We start from the raw sequence: 18081 nt of genomic DNA, 5'->3' as shown, positions 1-18081 counted from the left end.
TCTTTTGGAGAGGATTATATAAAAAGGTAAACTAAACCCACTTAGCCTATGACTCTTTGAAAATGCATACTTGGGAACCAGCAATGGTTTGAGTGTAACAGATAATGTTGAAAAATGTACATCATACAATCTCAGAAGAATATGTAGGCTTATGTTACAATTGCAGACCTAAACACTTTATTTGTCAATATCAGTATTTGAGGCATCAGAATTATGGCTATAAACATTTAGAAAATTATTAAATTAAAGAGATTCCTTCTAGGGACTGTCACTTTTTTGCTAATGGAGAATAGCACGTCACAACGTCCACGCTCATCTTATATATCTCCATGGGCTACTTTGGTGAGCTATAAATAAATGGATGTTGATCGGTATTGCTGCCTGTCTCATCTATATACTTATTTCTAGTCTACGTGTAGTCCATGTTCAGAAAGATCCATACGTCTTAATTCTGAAAGAGGAGGAAGACAACTACTCTACCCAGAAGCCCCATCGCTCTTTTGCAAGCTGGTTTCTTGCGCTTTGGGAGTGTTTCCCATTTAAACAAACACAGTGGTGAAGATGGCGGAGAGTTAATAGGGGCAAGAAAGAAACTGGTGTAGCCTACTCAATGAATGCATTGAAGCGGGTGAGTTTTTCCTGCTTGTAGCCGGTGTTTTGTTGGTAACACTGATAGGGTTTTAAAACATGTGGCACATTTTCCAGGTGACCTGATGTAGCGTAACGCGTTTCTTGGAATAAGCAGAGGTTTCACCCGTAGCCTACAACCAACCTACTTTGTAGTTCTGAGCGTGTCCGTTTATTTTGGAATTGTTGGCAACATGAAGAGTGCTCTCTCCCTGATGATGTAAGTCCATATTTGTCTATTGGCTGTTTTAAATATGTGTGCATTCCTCGTGGAGGTTGCATGCGGATTTTATGCTCATCTCTGTTACAAAGTTTATCAGAGGGGCAAATTGATAACGTTACATTCAGAAACTATTCCATCTCGACTGAGTTAACTCTTCTATTTGTGTAGGCAAGATACCTGTTATTGCAACGGTTCTATTAAAGTCGAAGTAAATCTTTTTTTTAAGTACTAGTTTGCCCAAATATTTAGGCTGCGTTTTGATACTCTTTAAATTAAGAACAAATATCCATAGTTTGATAACATTGGCCTACAGCTGAATCTACTGTCGCCAACTAGCCTAGATTCCGAGGTTCAGTGTAATTCTTATGGTATTAATGGTTACAAGGAATAACTGTTTATATAAATCTGCTACTTCGTAATGATTGTGACAGTTGACGCATGAAACAACATTGTATCAACCTCAACATGACGTAGCCTAATGGTCAGCTACGCTTGAAATGCAGCTTGTGTTAAAATTACAACTAACTTAAGTTGGACAAAACAGCGACGTGGTGGTAGTAGCCCGGCCCATTGAAAAAATCCGCACATTTGCTGTTATTTATGGTTCACCCGTACTAGGTTAAGTAGCTATCTGTGATCATAACGGTGAAGATAATGACTTACCACAACGCCGTAGGATTGGATACGTACGTCAGGCCACCGGCTCAACTTTCTCGTAGGCTACATGCAACATCGGTACAGAATAGGCTATTTATGATACCATATGTCTCAAGTTCACATACATTTAATTTACTGCAGGGCATGGTGAGGAGAATGTTGGTGTTCATTCACGTGTGTGTGCGAGAGAGAGGGCTCATGTTTAAGCGACTCTGGGCTGAACACTCGTCACCGAATTGTTGGGTTGAAAAAATGGCAACAAAACGAACTACTGATAAGTTTGTATGCTGAGCATTTACTTTGAGGCAATAAGGGAGCATTCTTCGACAGCTTGCTCATGTATTCTCGACAGACAATGGGGGGTGAGTAATTTCGCTTGAATTTAAAGGTCTAGGTGTGCAGTCTTTGCTTGGGGGCAAACCACGTGAATCACAAGAAACCTTTCTGATACTCACACGCACACATGTACAGGAGGAGGACCTACTCATCCCAACATGCAAGACTCTCAATGCTCCGTCTGGCTTAAGACATTTTTAAGGGTAAATTCATTGAATTATTCAATAACATGCAAGTTTTGGGTGTTATTGAAGATGGGTTTCTACCCACCATACATGTGGCATGTAAATCCGGAGAGATCAGTGTGGACACACCTACAAATGAGTGGATTCACCTTTCCAACAAGTCAGTATGTCAAATTTCTGCCCTGCTAGAGCTGTCCTGTTCAACTGTAAGTGCTGTTATTGGGAAGTGGAAACGTCTAGGAGCAACAACGGCTCAGCCGCGAAGTGGTAGGCCACTCTGAAGCACGGAGAGAGAGAAGAAAAAAATACATTTGTCTGTCCTCGGTTGCAACACTCACTACCGAGTTCCAAACTGCCTGTAGATGCAATGTCAGCACTGTTCGTCGGGAGATTCATGAAATGGGTTTCCATGGCCGAGCAGCCACACGCAAGCCTAAGTTAACCATGTGCAAGACCAAGTGTCGGCTGGAATGGCGTAAAGCTTGCCGTCATTGGACTCTGGAGCGGTGGAAACGGATTCTCTGGTGTGATGAATCACGTTTCACCATCTGGCAGTCAGACAAACATATGGGTTTGGTGGATGCCAGGAGAATGCTACCTGCCCGACTGCATAATGGAAACGGTCAAGTTTGGTGTTAGGAGGAATAATGGTCTGGGGCAGTTTTTTATGGTTTGGGTTAGGCCCCTTAGTTCCAGTGAAGGGAAATCTTAACGCTACAGCATACAATGCCATTCTAGACAATTCAGCACTTCCAACTTTGTGGCAAGTTTGGGGAAGGCCCTTTCCTGTTTCAGCAGGACAATTCCCGTGCACAAAGCGAGGTCCATACAGAAATGGTTTGTTGAGATCGGTGTGCAAGAACTTCACTAGCCTGCACAGAACCCTGACCCCAACCCCATCGAACACCTTTGGTAGGAATTGGAAAGCCAGGCCTAATCGCCCAACACCAGTGCCCGACCTTACTAATGCTTTTGTGCCTGAATGGAAGCAAGTCCCCTGTTCCAACATCTAGCGGAAAGCCTTCCCAGAAGAGTGGAGGCTGTTAAAGCAGAAAAGGGTGCACCAACTCCATATTAATGCCCATGATTTTGGAATTAAATGATTGATGAGCAGGTGTTAACATACTTTTGGCCATGTAGTGTATCAGGTGAATGTGTATGGTGTCTGGGCTATGGGCTTGGAGTAAGAATTATGTTGAGCTATCCTGACTAGTGAATTGTCTTCATGGTCTCATTTTAGGATTAGGCCTATTTTTATTTATCATTAATACTTTTTAATGCACATCTATATTGTCTCCATCTTCTCTAGCAGTGTATATGTTTGTAGGAAGGGAACAGTGGCCGCTGTGTGAAACTACCCAATGAACTGCTGCTGCTACTCAGATTCTTTGCAAATTGACTCCCCCCCCCTTCTCTTTATATCTCCCTTTCTTTCTCTCACACAGGGTGTCAGGCTGCGTTAACATTGAATCAATCTTCTGGGAGATTCTTTGACTGCAGATGGGTTGAAGAAGTGACTTTGATGCATGGCTTTTTCTTTGTCCGTTTACTACTGTGTTCTCAATAAGTCATTAACTTATCGCTTCATCTCATGGGCGCAGGAACATCTCTCTGGTGTCAGAGCTTCGTAGCAGATGAACCAATCCATTGATTTCCATGACATATTGAGTAGATATTGTTACTGTTTGTGCATTGGCATTTGTCAGCAGTAAGACTTTAGGGTTTGATGATGCATAACTGTCATATTGTTTTTGCTCAGACAACTGTTTTCGTCCTTGTCACTTCTGAAAGTATTCACTTATTTAAAATCAGGTTGTGGGTATTTTGACTTAAAGCAGAAAGAATGAGTGGGCAAATAAGCAAATGCTTCACCTTTTGTGTGGTGGAGAGGTACTTTATGATAACTGCCTCCACTCTCTTTGTCAAGCTGAATTTCTGCTCCATTGATGTTTGAATAGATTGCTTTGTTTTTGTCTGTCGTCAGGGTTGTGACTAAGGGGGAAATGTAAAAATAAGAAAAAAGTATTTGGTGGTCAACAAGTAAAGGTGAGGTTGTGTGTAGAATTCATCTTGTTAGTCGGGAGAGAAGAGCAGTGGCTATGGGGGGGCTCTTGGAGACCCACTGAGCTGAAAGGAAATCCTGATTGTTTCCCTAATTGAAATTTGATTCCTTGGCCTTTGTACCTTTTTTTGTGGGTGGTAGTGAGGCGCTGGGTTTGAAATGAACGCATAAGTGGTCCTTATTACCTTGTTATAAGTAGGCCTTTCCCTTGTGGAGTTTTAAGTTGAATGATTTCTGTGTGCAATTTTCTTTTTTGGTTTAAATCACACTTGGGCTACACAAAGTTTACACATTTAAAATTTTAGTCATTTAGTAGACACACTTATCCAGAGACTTACAGTGAAGTGCATCCATCTTTAGGTAATTAGGTACGACAACCACATCTCTCATAGTAAGTAAAAATGTTAGGTTTTGTTTTTTACAGCATTGAATGTTTTTGTTGGAGAGAGCGCTATACAGTTACATTTCCAAGATGACAAGCCCACATGACAACCTCAAGGTCATTAATTTGGTGACAGTAAACTCTCTGTGCATGTCAGCTGACATGCACGTGACATACCTGAGGGGCCTCAAAGCCCCACGCTTCACAGATACCTGCAACAGGTTCGTTTGTTGAATCAACTACAGCAAAACTCTTCTCCCTTCCCTGAAAGGAAAGAGCCCAAGATAGAACTGGAGTGGAGACTTCAGTTCCTGCTGATTAAATATTTAGGACTGACTTCTCAGATGGAGTGTGTTAAAGACCGGAAGAGTAGGAATTGTAGAGCAACTAACACAGAGGTTTCCCCTTCAATGACACCAAACCCTGGTCTCAATCACTTCATGCAGATTGCAGTGTGGCTCCGCTAGTATCACTTCGTATTCATGCATTCCCCTTTCGTTCAACTCTGAGGTAATACCCAAATGCAGGGGTAATTCTGCCATATGTGAGCCTGAGCCATGCACACTTATGAAAGCCAAACGTGCAGCCTGAAGTAATCATTGCACCCAATTCCAATTTATAACCACTAAGGCGTTGGAACAGTTAGTACTCTGTAGTCACTGCTGGTTGGACGACAGAGGGAATGGCTTATGAGGAAGAGAGGGGGGGGGGAACAGCTCTTTTTTTTCCACCAGTCTTTACTTTCTCTCCCTTGGCTGAAGAATGCTCGTTAAACTGGTTCACCTGAACAAGCCAATGGGAGGGTAGCTCCCTGCCCTGGTTTTGTTACCATTGTAAAATGTTAGTGAGACTATTTGTGTTTTGTTTAGGGCCCCTTTTATAAAGTCTGGGGGGAAAAGAGGAATAGGAAAAAAAGTTTGGTTTGTGAGATAAATATTACCAGATGCTTTCTCCGTCAGGCAGGCAGCAAGGAGAGAGCGTGTCAGTTCTGGATGAACTTCTCAACTGCTTCACGGCCACCTTGCTTTGATTCTGCCCTGTCTCTGCCCCTCCACAGCTCGGAGGAGAGTTAAGTCTTCCACCCTGAAGTGAGAGGCCTCTGCAATTCTGGGTCGATCAGCGAGCAGACTGCAGATTTACTACACTGTGTTAACACCAAAGCATGATACTAAATGTATTGTAATAACATTTTTCTGCAACTAAATAGTCTTAATTGACTTGAGGTTGGGGTGTGGTGGTTGGGGGGACTGTTGTTGAATAGATGAACATATTCTCTTAGCTGTCACTTATGCCTGTTTGTTACTATGATGTTGCACTTGTTTTATGTTTTTTCGTTAAGCTAACACCCAATCCAAGGGTTGCTTTCCGATACCTGTCAATCCCTGTTTTAAGAGCAGTGCAGCACTGCTGTCATTTTCACAATACTCAGAGCAATGGGGTGACACACGAGTAAACCCATTTTGATTCTGAATATGGTGTTTTGAGTCTTGGCTCTGCATTTATGCACCTCAGCTGATGGGCACTACCAAGAGTCAGGACTCTTCTACTGCTTTGATAGGTACCGGTGGTCAGAAGAGGTTAATAATGTGCAGAAGAATAAGCTCCTGTTTGATCAGATTTTATTTTCTCTTTCCCATATTGTTACTCGCCTGGCAAATTAAGCTTGTCTTTCCTTGTGTGTAAAAGAGGCAGCCAACATTGAGGCTCCACCCTCATGCTTTATATTACCTAATGAAACCAATTAACATGTAGAGACAACCTCTGACATCAACCCAGGTCAAATGGTATCATTTAAAGTGCAAAGCAAATGTCGTTTACCGCTTCACTCCTCCAAATGGGTGGTGAAAGCTGAATGTTTCTCTGCTGCCTTTTGAAGAACATTCGCTCACCCTGTCACAGTTGAATAGGCTTTTATACAGATATTCAGGGGACAAGATTGAGTCCAGTGTTTGGGTCGTTCTGTGCTAGAACAGAGAACCACCATGGTAGAATGAATATGTTATACTTTTTCACAGTTATGTGTATTGACCTGTGAGAGCTGTGATTAGCTGTAAAGGCTTGACTTAACAGATGGAGAAGAGCGTGGTGCCATCGAGTCAAAAACAACCACGTTTGGGGTTGTCAGTAGATGACTGCTCTGCCGGGTGGGTTTATGAGTTGCTTTTTGAATATGAGTGTTCTAATACCCAACGTATGGCCCCCTCCCTCCTTTAAAAAGCTTGGTCCTTCTGACCCCTGTATCCACCCTGTCCTCATAAGTCATTTAAACACACTTAAGTGTTCATCTGAATCTGTGCAGCATGTGGTGTGGTGGGCCCAGTGCTGGACAGAAGGGGGGGAGTGAGAGGGTGAGACAGGCTTGAGTATAAATTGTGGGCTAATTGGGTTTGTGAATCGCGTTCATGTTGACCACTTATGCTGTACTTTGATTCAGGACTTTGGTGTTTATCTAATACAATACATTTAGTAAAAACATCAAATGTCTGACCCAGAATTGCAAATAAAAAATTGACACCTTTACCCAGTTCAGCTCCAATGACAACTATTGAGATGGCTTGACATAAATGGTCCTATAAATAAATGTTAGAGGTTTTATTCTTTAACCTCCAATTGTGGTTCCCACTTCTAGTGGAGATGTTATGAAGAGAAATTGAACTAATTTGATCAAGTTGACCACTTGCACCTATAAATATGTGTTGGTGTTAATTTTATTAGGGGAGATTCAGTTTAACTCATGAGTAACCTGATCTGAGTAAGACCAATCATCCTCTTATTTGAAAGCTACTGGTGCTTCTTTCTCTCTGCATAGCATTTCTGACTATCTGGCCGAGTGTGTGTGTGTGTATATATATATATATATATTTTAAATAACAAAAAATGAGAGAGAGTGGTGGGGGAGGAGGGTGTAGTGATGAAACTGGCATCAGACCATTTGAGTGGAATTCTTTGCAGGGGTTAAAGTTCAGCTGCTGCAATTGGCTGAGGAAAGGTGAAATTAAAACTATGCTAAACTTTTGACCCTGCAGGAGCTACGCAGGAACGCCCAGCTCTGGTGTGGAACAGAGACTGTTCTCTTCCTGTGTTTACTCCACGGATTCATGGAGGGAGGAGCGAGTAAGGGGGAAATCGGCTGAGCTGCGGTCTGAAATTTAATGTTGACTTTTCAGCTGAGCAACACTGAACACCACACTGCTCCTGCCTGGTTGGTGGGGGTATAACGTTAGCACTCCTCTCTCTAGACATTTTTATTGTTTGTATCATTTACCCTCAATTCAAGAGTTGAAACTTGGTGGTATAGATTTATGGTTGTCTTTTGAAAATACGGTTAAGGTACCGTGTGCTTCCCTCCGTAGCCTCTTCAATAGGAGACTGAGGATGCTGATATGTTATCTCAAAGGCAGAATGGGGGCATTGCAGGCTTGACTCTGTGCTGTCAGAAGTCTCTGGCCATTGATTAATGATCTCATTAGCATAATATTAGCTGTATGATCATGTATAGCCATGGTCAGTGTTCTATTGGTTGCAAGATGGTGTGTATGGGGGGAGGGGGTAGTAGTTAATAACAACCTAACTAGCACGTTCAAAGACCGTAGTAATGCCCTAAGGTAGTTAATATAGGGGATTCTGATAGTACACTTTTATTTGGTGTGTGCTCGTGTCCAGTCTCCTTGACGCTCTTTGTCTATTTTAATAATGGATAGCAGTGAAGAAATGTTCCTGCAGGACTTCTCTTTGTCTCTCCCTCTGAGATATATATATATATATCTCAGAGGGAGAGACAAAGAGAAGTCCTGCAGGAACATTTCTTCACTGCTATCCATTATTAAAATAGACAAAGAGCGTCAAGGAGACTGGACACGAGCACACACCAAATAAAAGTGTACTATCAGAATCCCCTATATTAACTACCTTAGGGCATTACTACGGTCTTTGAAAGACCATTACTACGGTCTTTGACACACACAGCGAGTGAGATTAATCCGTCTTCTCTTTGTCTTCACCTTCATTTATATCCCCGTTTTTCCTCCACTCAAAATTAAAGCAGGAGAATGTGTGCATTGTGCTGCTCTGGGGATGGAGGGGGAGTGCCTTCTCGAGGAGAAGCTGCTGTGCTTTGAATGTCTGCTCCTTTCAGCTTTGAACTACCTGCTCTGCTGTGTCTCTCTCCCTGCACTGCAGCACCAATAATTCACTTTTCAATGTTAATGTGCACTCACCTCTTCAGAAAAAACATGCAGAGAAGACACACCTTCGCTGTTGGTGCTATGTAGTGGGGTTGTGATTAGTTGAATATCCCTTAATCGTTGCAACTCTCTGAATAAGCCAATGAAGCCCATTGGAGGTTAGTCTACCAATTGTTCCCTTTGTAAACAACCATACCTGTACTTCCTTTTCTTGTGTAGAATCTCTGCCCTCCCCCTTCCTTTCAGTCATTGCCTCCTGTTGATAGGAGTGTGGCTATCAACAGCACTGAGGCTGGTTTTGATCTGATTATTATTATTTTTAAACGGACTCAACAATTTCAAAGATTTTACTTGAAATCAATTAGGCCCTAATCTATGGATGTCACATGACTGGGAAGGCAGATATGCATCTGTTGGTCACAGATCAGTAAACCAGTCAGTATCTGGTGTGACTACCATTTGCCTTATGCAGCGTGACATATGGCGTTTTGCATGGATTTGATCAGGCTGTTGATTGTGGCCTGAGGAATGTGCGAAGTTGCTGGATATTGGTGTGAACTTCACCATGCCATCATACACAGTGATCCAGAGAATCCAAAACATGCTCAATGGGTGACATGTCTGAGTGTGCAGGTCATGGAAGAACTGGGTCATCTTCAGCTTCCAGGAATAGGGCTGTGGCGGTCATGAAATGTTGTCATTTGGTGATTGTCAAGCAAATAATTGCTGATCTCACTGTAATTAACAAACACATTTAGCATCCACGCATAGCCTACAAGCCACTGATGCAGACCTTTTTGGAACATCTACAATTTAAATAAGTCTAAATCCATGTAATATAGCCTACACCACAATAAGTCAATTTATTGATTACAATACTGAGTTGTCTTTATGTTAGGCCCAGATCTGGCTATGGCTGTGGGCTTTGCTAGCTCATTTAGTAAATAAGATTAGCATTTCGTGGCATTATTTTATAGTATGAAGAATACAATTGAACATACAGTAGCTGAATAAAATATATTTTCTCCAAACGATTTGATAGAGAGCGCACATGCGGCTACTCTGTATTGCCTTTTGCATCCAGTGACCGTTGTGCCCTTAGGCTGAATATAATAATTATAATTCCCTTCTCCCGGCTGCATGCGCCGTAGTGCCTCTCACTCACATAGCTCTCTGATAGCTCAATTCTTATTAGCCAATGCCCGTCACGTGATCAGAGACATCGGGGATGCAACTGTGAGCATCCTTATCCAATTCTGAGGTGCATATTGAAGATATTGGGGCTGTCCACATTTCGTTAGCCAACATATATATATATTAGGCCTAACGAACAGCAAAAGCACTGGCCTATGAACTTCTACGATTCCCCCGTAGTACAAAAGTTGACCTATTCTGTGTAAGAACAAAATATTCCAAACATAGTCTGGGACCGTTGTGTGACGCGATAGATCCCAAAGTATTACAACCACTAGCCTCAAATTTTTAAGCAAAGAGGCTGACGCAACAGACCAGAGAATTTAGCTTAAAATGTTGATAAAGGATATTTCTTCACATAAGCGCAGCAATGCGCACACGGCAGTAGGCTATAAGCACGAATGTCCCAAAATGCAATCAATTAGCGGGAAAACACTATTCTCAAGTCACTGCAGATGCGACCATGCATTTAATGATTGTATTATAAATCTGCATTTTTATGCTAAATTCTTCCCCCAACTTGAAACGCACTGTATATGTATGCCAGTTAAGCTTTACACCCGTTGTAAAGCGGATTAATTTTAAGTTGTGGCAACTTGTGATACAAACCTTATCAAAACATAAAGGCCTATGGGCTATGCTACATGAGGTGTGTGTGACTATGATTTTTGTTGAAGTTGAAAAAAAGGCATACACTGTTTCTTGCCTTACTGCACACAAGCTGGGCGTGATTCACAAGTGATGGGCTAATATTGTCACCTATCAGACTTCTTGATTTAATCTTGTCTTTACATATACTAAATAATGTGTGAAATTTGTTTTGATTTAGAATGGACCCTTATCATGCACCTCGAAACGGGCAGGGGAAAACATACATATACCGGTAATCTATGCACTTAAATAGCGAATGGAGGATTTCCCCCCCCCCCGTGGTTCATTTTCATGCCAGTCAGGTCGGCTTTACTCCTGTTGTAAAGAGAAGCAATGTGCTTAACATTAGGGAAGTTGATAAATATAGTAGGCCTAGCCTATAGAAAGCTGATGGGATCCTCTTTTTAATAAAGGCCATCACTCTGTTTTCTCAGGCAATTGCATAGCCTATAGAAATGTTGCGCAATATGAGCTCATGCGCTCTCATGAAGTGTTTGATTAGATTTTTGATTACATTTGCATTGATGCCAGTGTGATTAGTGACAATAGTGCTGAGTACCAGGCAGTTAGCAAGTTTTTGGTAGGCTACTTATGACCATCAGCAGCATCGGAGCTTGGAGAAGCCTGATTAGCGTGACTAAACTGTCACGTGGAATTTGACTGCCGTCATGACTCGTGACCGCCGGTGTGAATACGTTCACAGTAACAGCCCTATCCAGGAATTGTGTACAGATCCTTGGGACATGGGGCCGTGCATTATCATTCTGAAACATGAGGGGATAAAATGCAATTGTGTTCATTGTCTATCTTATGCCTGCCCATTAGGCTTGAGCAGTATACCATATACTGGGGTATTTGTAAAAAGCCACGGGATGGTTTATCATAACCGTTTATTTTAAATATATATTTTTTAATACATTTGAACAGTGTCACAATACAACATTTTTGCAGACGATACCAGGCGTTAGTCGGTGGCCTAGCATCCTGTTTGCCCCGTCCCTCGGATGCTTGTTCATGTTTTCGAAACGTTCACACTTCTACTCAATACAACATATTGAATTTTAGCTTCACACTGTTCTGAGTATAATCGAATACTGTATAGAATGGCTGATTTTGCTCATTAGCAAAAGCCTACCTATGATTTGGCTGGAGGAGTGGGAGGAAGGAATGTACATGCATGTCATTGTCAGCAAGGGAAACGGCATGAAACCTTTACTCTTCAGTTAAAACACACACTTGCTCTCTCACAAACACATTGCGCCCAACTTTTAAAACGTTAGGCACCAAACAGAATTTAAGGAGCACCAGGAAAAAGAAAAAAAATCATATAGTTTAGGCCTTTGAGTCCTACCATTTTTGAAGCACATCTCATGCGTTGCAGACCCTTTTCCTTTCTGGCAATGCCAATCAAATTTGCCTAAACCAACTGTCAACTTACCAGGTCATTAGCTAGCTAGATGACAACATGACTGAACAATGTTTGCTGTCAAACCAATAATTAGCGACATGGTTTGTGAAATGTGTCTGAAATGCCTGTGAAACCAGATGGGGGGGGGGTAAGGCATCTCGTAATATGGTTCATATTTGACTGTTTAGGTTGGAGACAAGCTGGTTTCTCTGCTGTGAAGCTGCATGCCTGTCGCCAAGCTGTGCTCCATTTTCCCTCTGACACTGAGGCTGCATGACCGTGAACTTGCAAAGTCAGACTGGTCTGTGCTCTTGGGTATAACAGGCAATGAAATTATACAATGCATCAACAATGCCCTCTGCGCGCTGTTCCAATGTAATAAATCTAACAGAAGACTCGTCTGGGTCTGCATCCCTGGTTGCCATCACGGCTAAAATTTTTATTTTAACTGACAGAGGAATAGACACATGAGTGGACGGAGAGAAACAGGTGAGTGATGGCTGGTAGGGGATGAGGCTGGCTGATTACAGCTGCCACACGTGATATGTGCATGAAGTGGATATTATTGGACATGCCTGTACAAGAGACCAGAGGCTGTTGCTTCAATTCAACTGAGTTTATAAACAAAACTTGGTAAACATTTTATAACAGGCACCAGCAAATTCTTTAGAGCGGTAGGGCTGTCTGTAGTATCATATGAAACTACTACGGTATTCTACAATGTCGGTATCATGTTTTTGTACTGTGATATTACCGTGGTACTGGTATACCGTGCAACACTACAATTTTATGTTCGTAGCTACTTTTTAAGTAAATAACTGCAGTCAACTTGTGCAATACGTTAGGAGATAAAGAACATTGCGTTCTTCATTTCACCTGTCACATTATTATGGCGTTTATGGTAGTTCCCAGTTATGTTGGTTTACCAGCACACAATAAGAGACCAGAGCCTTCTGAGTCACTCACTGTTGTGCAGCATGCTCCAGGTGATCTAATTACAGCATGCAATTCACAACTGGAAGTTTGCTATTAAGTTAACTGTCTAAAATGCGATAAATGCACAATTGCAGAGCATTTTTGGTTTGCTTGTTAGCATGTTAGCTTCTTCCAAAATCAAGCATTTTACTTAGTAATATCAAATAATCCCCTCCTGGATCAAGAGATCAATGAGAGATCAATGAGTAGTATTTTTAGTTACTTGTATATACTTGTATAGTTTAGGTCAAACTGTACAAAATGTTCGCTATGTGCTCGTTAGCATTTTAACACAACATGCAACATTTTCAGCTATTTTATATTAATTTATTGTAATTGTTTAGAAGTTCATAAGGAAATCTAATGAAATTATTTATAATTGACTGATTTCCTTATGAACTGTAAAAAATAATTAATATAAAATAGCTGAAAATGTTGCATGTTGTATTAAAATGCTAACGAGCACATAGCGAACATTTTGATCTATGGATTTCATCTATGGACTGGGCAGGTGCGCAGCCTTGGGTTGGCCTGGGAGGGCATAGGCCCACCCACTTGGGAGCCAGGCCCAGCCAATCAGAATGAGTTTTTCCCCAGAAAATGACTTTATTACAGACAGAAATACTCCGTTTCATCAGCTATCCTGGTGGCTAGTCTCAGACGATCCCGCAGGTGAAGAAGCCGGATGTGGAGGTCCTGGGCTGGCGTGGTTACACATGGTCTGCGGTTGTGAGGCCGGTTGGACGTACTGCCAAATTCTCTATAATGACGTTGGCGGCTTATGCTAGAAATGAATATTCAATTATCTGGCAACAGCTCTAGCGGACATTCCTGTAGTTAGCATGCCAATTGCATGCACCCTCAACTTGAGACATCCGTGGCATTGTGTTGTGACAATACGGCACATTTTGTGTGGCTTATTGTCCCCAGCACAATGTGCACCTGTGTAATGAGCATGCTGTTTAATCAGCTTCTTGATATTCCACACCTGTCGATGGATGGATTATCTTGTTAAAGAAAAATGCTCACTAACAGGGATGCATACAAATTTGAGAAATTATCTTTGCGTATGGAACAATTCTGGAATCTTTTATTTCAGCTCATTAAACATGGGACAAACTTTACATGTGGTGTGTGTGTGTGATGGCTCTTGGGATGGACAGAGGAGGAGAGAGCAACCAGATCCAACTCCAGACTGTCCTGCTCTGAAGTGCAGACGAGGAACAGTTAATGTTTCCCCCCATGCTTTTCTTGCGTCAGGGCTTGGCTGGAATTTGGAGCTGCCAGTGTGCTTCATAATAGAGGCTTTCCTAGAGTTTTTTTTACAGCTTGACTTTTTAGAAGTCTGCACATGTACACACACTTGGCATTTGTCTGCCTCGCTGCACTTTAGTCCCATTGTGCATCATATTTCTTTGACTATCTCAAGTCAGTTTTCTGGCTCACTCGCTCTGTTTTCATGAGAATTGTATGTATTTTCACAAATGGATGAAACAGTTGTTAGGATTCTGTGGTGAACTCTGGCACATTTACAGTGCCTTCAGAGTATTCACACCCATTTACCTTTTTAACACATTTAGTTTTACAATCGAAATTTAAAATGGATTTAATTTTAGATTTTTGGGTCACTGGCGCGCGTGCACACAATGTCAAAGTGGAGGTCTGTTTTTAGACATTTTTACAAATTGAATAAAAAATGGAAAGCCTGCCTGGGCGGCAGGTAGCCTAGTGGTTAGAGCGTTGGACTAGTAACTGAAAGGTTGCAAGATTGAATCCCTGAGCTGACAAGGTAAAAATCTGTCGTTCTGCCCCTGAACAAGGCAGTTAACCTAGGCCGTCATTGAAAATAATAGAGACGAAGGTCGAAAGCCACGCGTCCTCCGAAGCACAACCCAACCAAGCCGCACTGCTTCTTAACACAGCGCGCCTCCAACCCGGAAGCCAGCCGCACCAATGTGTCGGAGGAAACACCGTGCACCTGGCCCCCTTGGTTAGCGCGCACTGCGCCCGGCCCGCCACAGGAGTCGCTGGAGCGCGATGAGACAAGGATATCCCTACCGGCCAAACCCTCCCTAACCCGGACAACGCTAGCCCAATTGTGCGTCGCCCCACGGACCTCCCGGTCGCGTCCGGCTGCGACAGAGCCTGGGCGCGAACCCAGAGACTCTGGTGGCGCAGCTAGCACTGCGATGCACTACCCTAGACCACTGCACCACCCGGGAGGCCTATATTCAACCCATTTCAAGTTCAAGAGTTAACATGTGCTTAAGTCATGTAATCAGTTGCAATACTAGTGTTTAACATACATTTTAATGACTACCTCATCTCTGTACCTCACACATGCATACAATTATCTGTAAGGTCCCTCAGTCGAGCAGGGAGTTTCAAACCGATTCAACCACAAAGATCAGGGAGGTTTTCCAATGCCTTGCAAAGAAGGGCACCTATTGGTTAAAAAAAAAAGCAGTCATTGAATATCTCATTGAGCATGGTGAGGTTATTTATTACACTTTGGATAGTGTATCAATACACTATCCAAAGTGTTGTACAATCCAGGTGTGCAAGGCTCTTAGACTTACCCAGAGACTCACAGCTATAATCACTGCCAATGGTGATTGTAACATGAATTGTCTCAGGGATGGGAATATTTGTCATTGATGTGTATTTCATTTTCAATACATTTGCTAAAATCTCTAAACATGTTTTCACTTTGTCATTATGGATTATTTTGTGTGTGTAGGTGGGTGAGAATATATTTCAACCATTTTGAATTTGGGCTGTAACACATACATGGGTATGAATACTTTCTGAAGGCACTGTACATGGTTGTGAAAACACATTATTTGTGATGTGCACAAGTCTGTCAAGTTCAATTGTATAAAATGGATATGACACTGGGTTGACACGGGAGAAAAGCTCCAGCAGTGTGAGCAGCAGCAATTGTAATGTACCTGTCGTCATCCCAAAGTGTGAGCTCTAAGCATGCTCCTGAGGTGGGGCTGGTCTTTGAAGAAAAACAGGAAATAATTCTGTTTCATTTTGCACTCATCCTAAAATCCAGTAGATGCCTTTTTGTTTCTGTAAGACTGTGTGGAAGGGGGTGTGTCTAGTAGGTGGGTGAGTGGGGTAGCTATACATCGTTAAAGAAAGGCTCCAAATGTTTCTGCCACTATTTTTATATTTGAAGACAAAAGACAGATCCCACTCTCAGGATGGTATCATCAGTGGGTGATGGCTTGTCAGCTTAGTATGTTGTGGTTATGTATACGTTTGCTGTGAGTGTGAAAGCTGTGGTATGGTAAGTCCGTTTGTGTGTTTTCTTTGTTTTGGGTGGGACATGTTTGTTATTTAGCCTGCGTCTCACAGAGCTCAGATTACAGCCTTGATTTCAGGCTCTGCTGGAATGTCCCCGGCTCCTCGCTATTCTGGTCCTGACTGAGGGACACTGCAGCTCTAGAGCTCAGCCCAACGCTCTTCCTCCTCCCCTTACTATACCTCCTTTTCCTCCCTCTTCCTCCCGTCTACTGCACCTCCCCCATCATATTCAGCTGCCTTCAGCTGTACCTTTTATCTCAGTTGCTGTGGAAGACCCTTAGGATTTGATCTGCGTGGAAGATCCCATAGGCACACACAGTTGTTGCCACGCTAGCAGTGCCTACTTTCTCGTGTGTCGGCAGGAAGTTGACCTATGAATAATGCAGGTGACCCCTCCAATGGGGGCTAGGGGATGATGTGGAAATTAAGTGACTAGGTTACCAAGAAAACGGACAGGGGATAGCTTACCGTTGCTTGGTACTGAGGGTATTAAAGATGCAGATGGAGCGAGAAAGGGACAGATACACAGAATATGTCAATGTTGTGGATGGGTGGCCACATCCAGGAAGTGATGAGGCAGGGGACGATGAGAGAGGATGCAAACAGGATGCTATCTTCTGTGGCTTCCTGTTTCTTTTTAGAATGACTGTTCCCATGAAGTTCTACCAAATATTAAACATTTTAACAGGAAGTAGAAGAGTGTGGGTTCTGTTCTAAATAGTATCAGCCAGCCAATGGGATCGCTCATTACTGTAGTGCTTAGAAGGCGGGACATAGTCCATATTAAAACATCTCTAATAAAAGCAAGTTGGTGAACAAACTCAAAATAGCCAAATGAACTTGCAGTTTGTTACGTTATAATTTTCAGGAGCCACATTGGGCTTGGTTAATTTTGTTCACCAACTCTCTCACCTTTTTATCTTAGTCCTGTCTGTCAGACTGACTGGTAGCATCCATTGACCCTTTACTGCTCAGTAGCCTTTTTTAGTTATTTATTTTCTTGGTCAGAGTACTTGCTTTAGACCTGCCAGTGTACAGTGTGTGTGAACTGGTCTCTTCTCTCATAACAGGCTGTGCTGAGACATTGAGGTCATAGACTTTGAATGGATTGGGATCGGAGACAATCAGGTGAAGGTGTGGGACCATGTGGAGTCCATGCCATTTACACTGCACATTATTCTCCAAATTATCTATCTAGTTCAACAAACTTTGTAGGCCTGTGCTGTCTTATAAAACCGTTAACTGCTTTCAATTCCTATCACTTTAAAACCTGCCCCGTACCTGGAACAAACATCTCCCAATCTCTGGCCAAGTTTCACATTGTCAGAAGTGGCTGATTCAGGATAATTTACATAATGCCAGGCTTGTTGTGACTTGTTCATGGTGGGCTTCTGTTCAGACAACGACTCTCTGAAATAGAAAGGGTGTATCTAGCTGGCGTACATTTGTTTCCTTCCTCTTCAGAGTATAGGTCTATCGAAAAGTTGAAGTAAAAGCGAACAACAAATGGAATGACCTAGCTTTCACCTGGATTCACCATGTCAGTCTGATTTCTTATTAACGTCACCTGTTAAATCCGCTTCAATCAGTGTAGCTGAAGGGGAGGAGACAGGTTAAAGAATGTTTAAGCCGTGAGACAATTGGGACATGGATTGTGTATGTGTGCCATTCAGAGAGTGAATGGGCAAGACAAAAGATTTAAGTGCCTTTGAATGAGTGTCAAGAACTGCAGCGTTGTTGGGTTTTTCACACAACAATTTCCTGTGTTTCAAGAATGGTCCACCACCCAAAAGACATCCAGCCAAATTGACAAAACTGTGGGAAGCATTGGAGTCAACATGGGCCAGCATCCCCGTGGAATGCGTTTGACACCTTGTTGAGT

At 42.4% G+C, this 18081-nt stretch overlaps 1 protein-coding gene across 3 annotated transcripts in view; it reads left to right on the top strand.

Moving 5' to 3' along the window:
• Positions 1 to 476: 476 nt before the first annotated feature.
• Positions 477 to 18081, top strand: part of ncoa3 (nuclear receptor coactivator 3) — a 31161-nt gene continuing 13556 nt past the window's right edge. For 2 of the 3 annotated variants that reach the window (XM_071371210.1, XM_071371182.1), the window contains exon 1: positions 477 to 628. The gene's annotated coding sequence lies outside the window, so the exon portion shown is untranslated. Of the gene's footprint in view, positions 629 to 705; positions 848 to 18081 lie in introns of all 3 variants that reach the window. The other variant, XM_071371191.1, reaches the window with a different exon arrangement.

This window comes from Salvelinus alpinus, chromosome 2 (genome assembly GCF_045679555.1).
Source record: "Salvelinus alpinus chromosome 2, SLU_Salpinus.1, whole genome shotgun sequence".
Classification (NCBI taxonomy): domain Eukaryota; kingdom Metazoa; phylum Chordata; class Actinopteri; order Salmoniformes; family Salmonidae; genus Salvelinus; species Salvelinus alpinus.
Note: the sequence above shows the minus strand (reverse complement) of the source record. Positions and strands in the feature narration are given on the sequence as shown.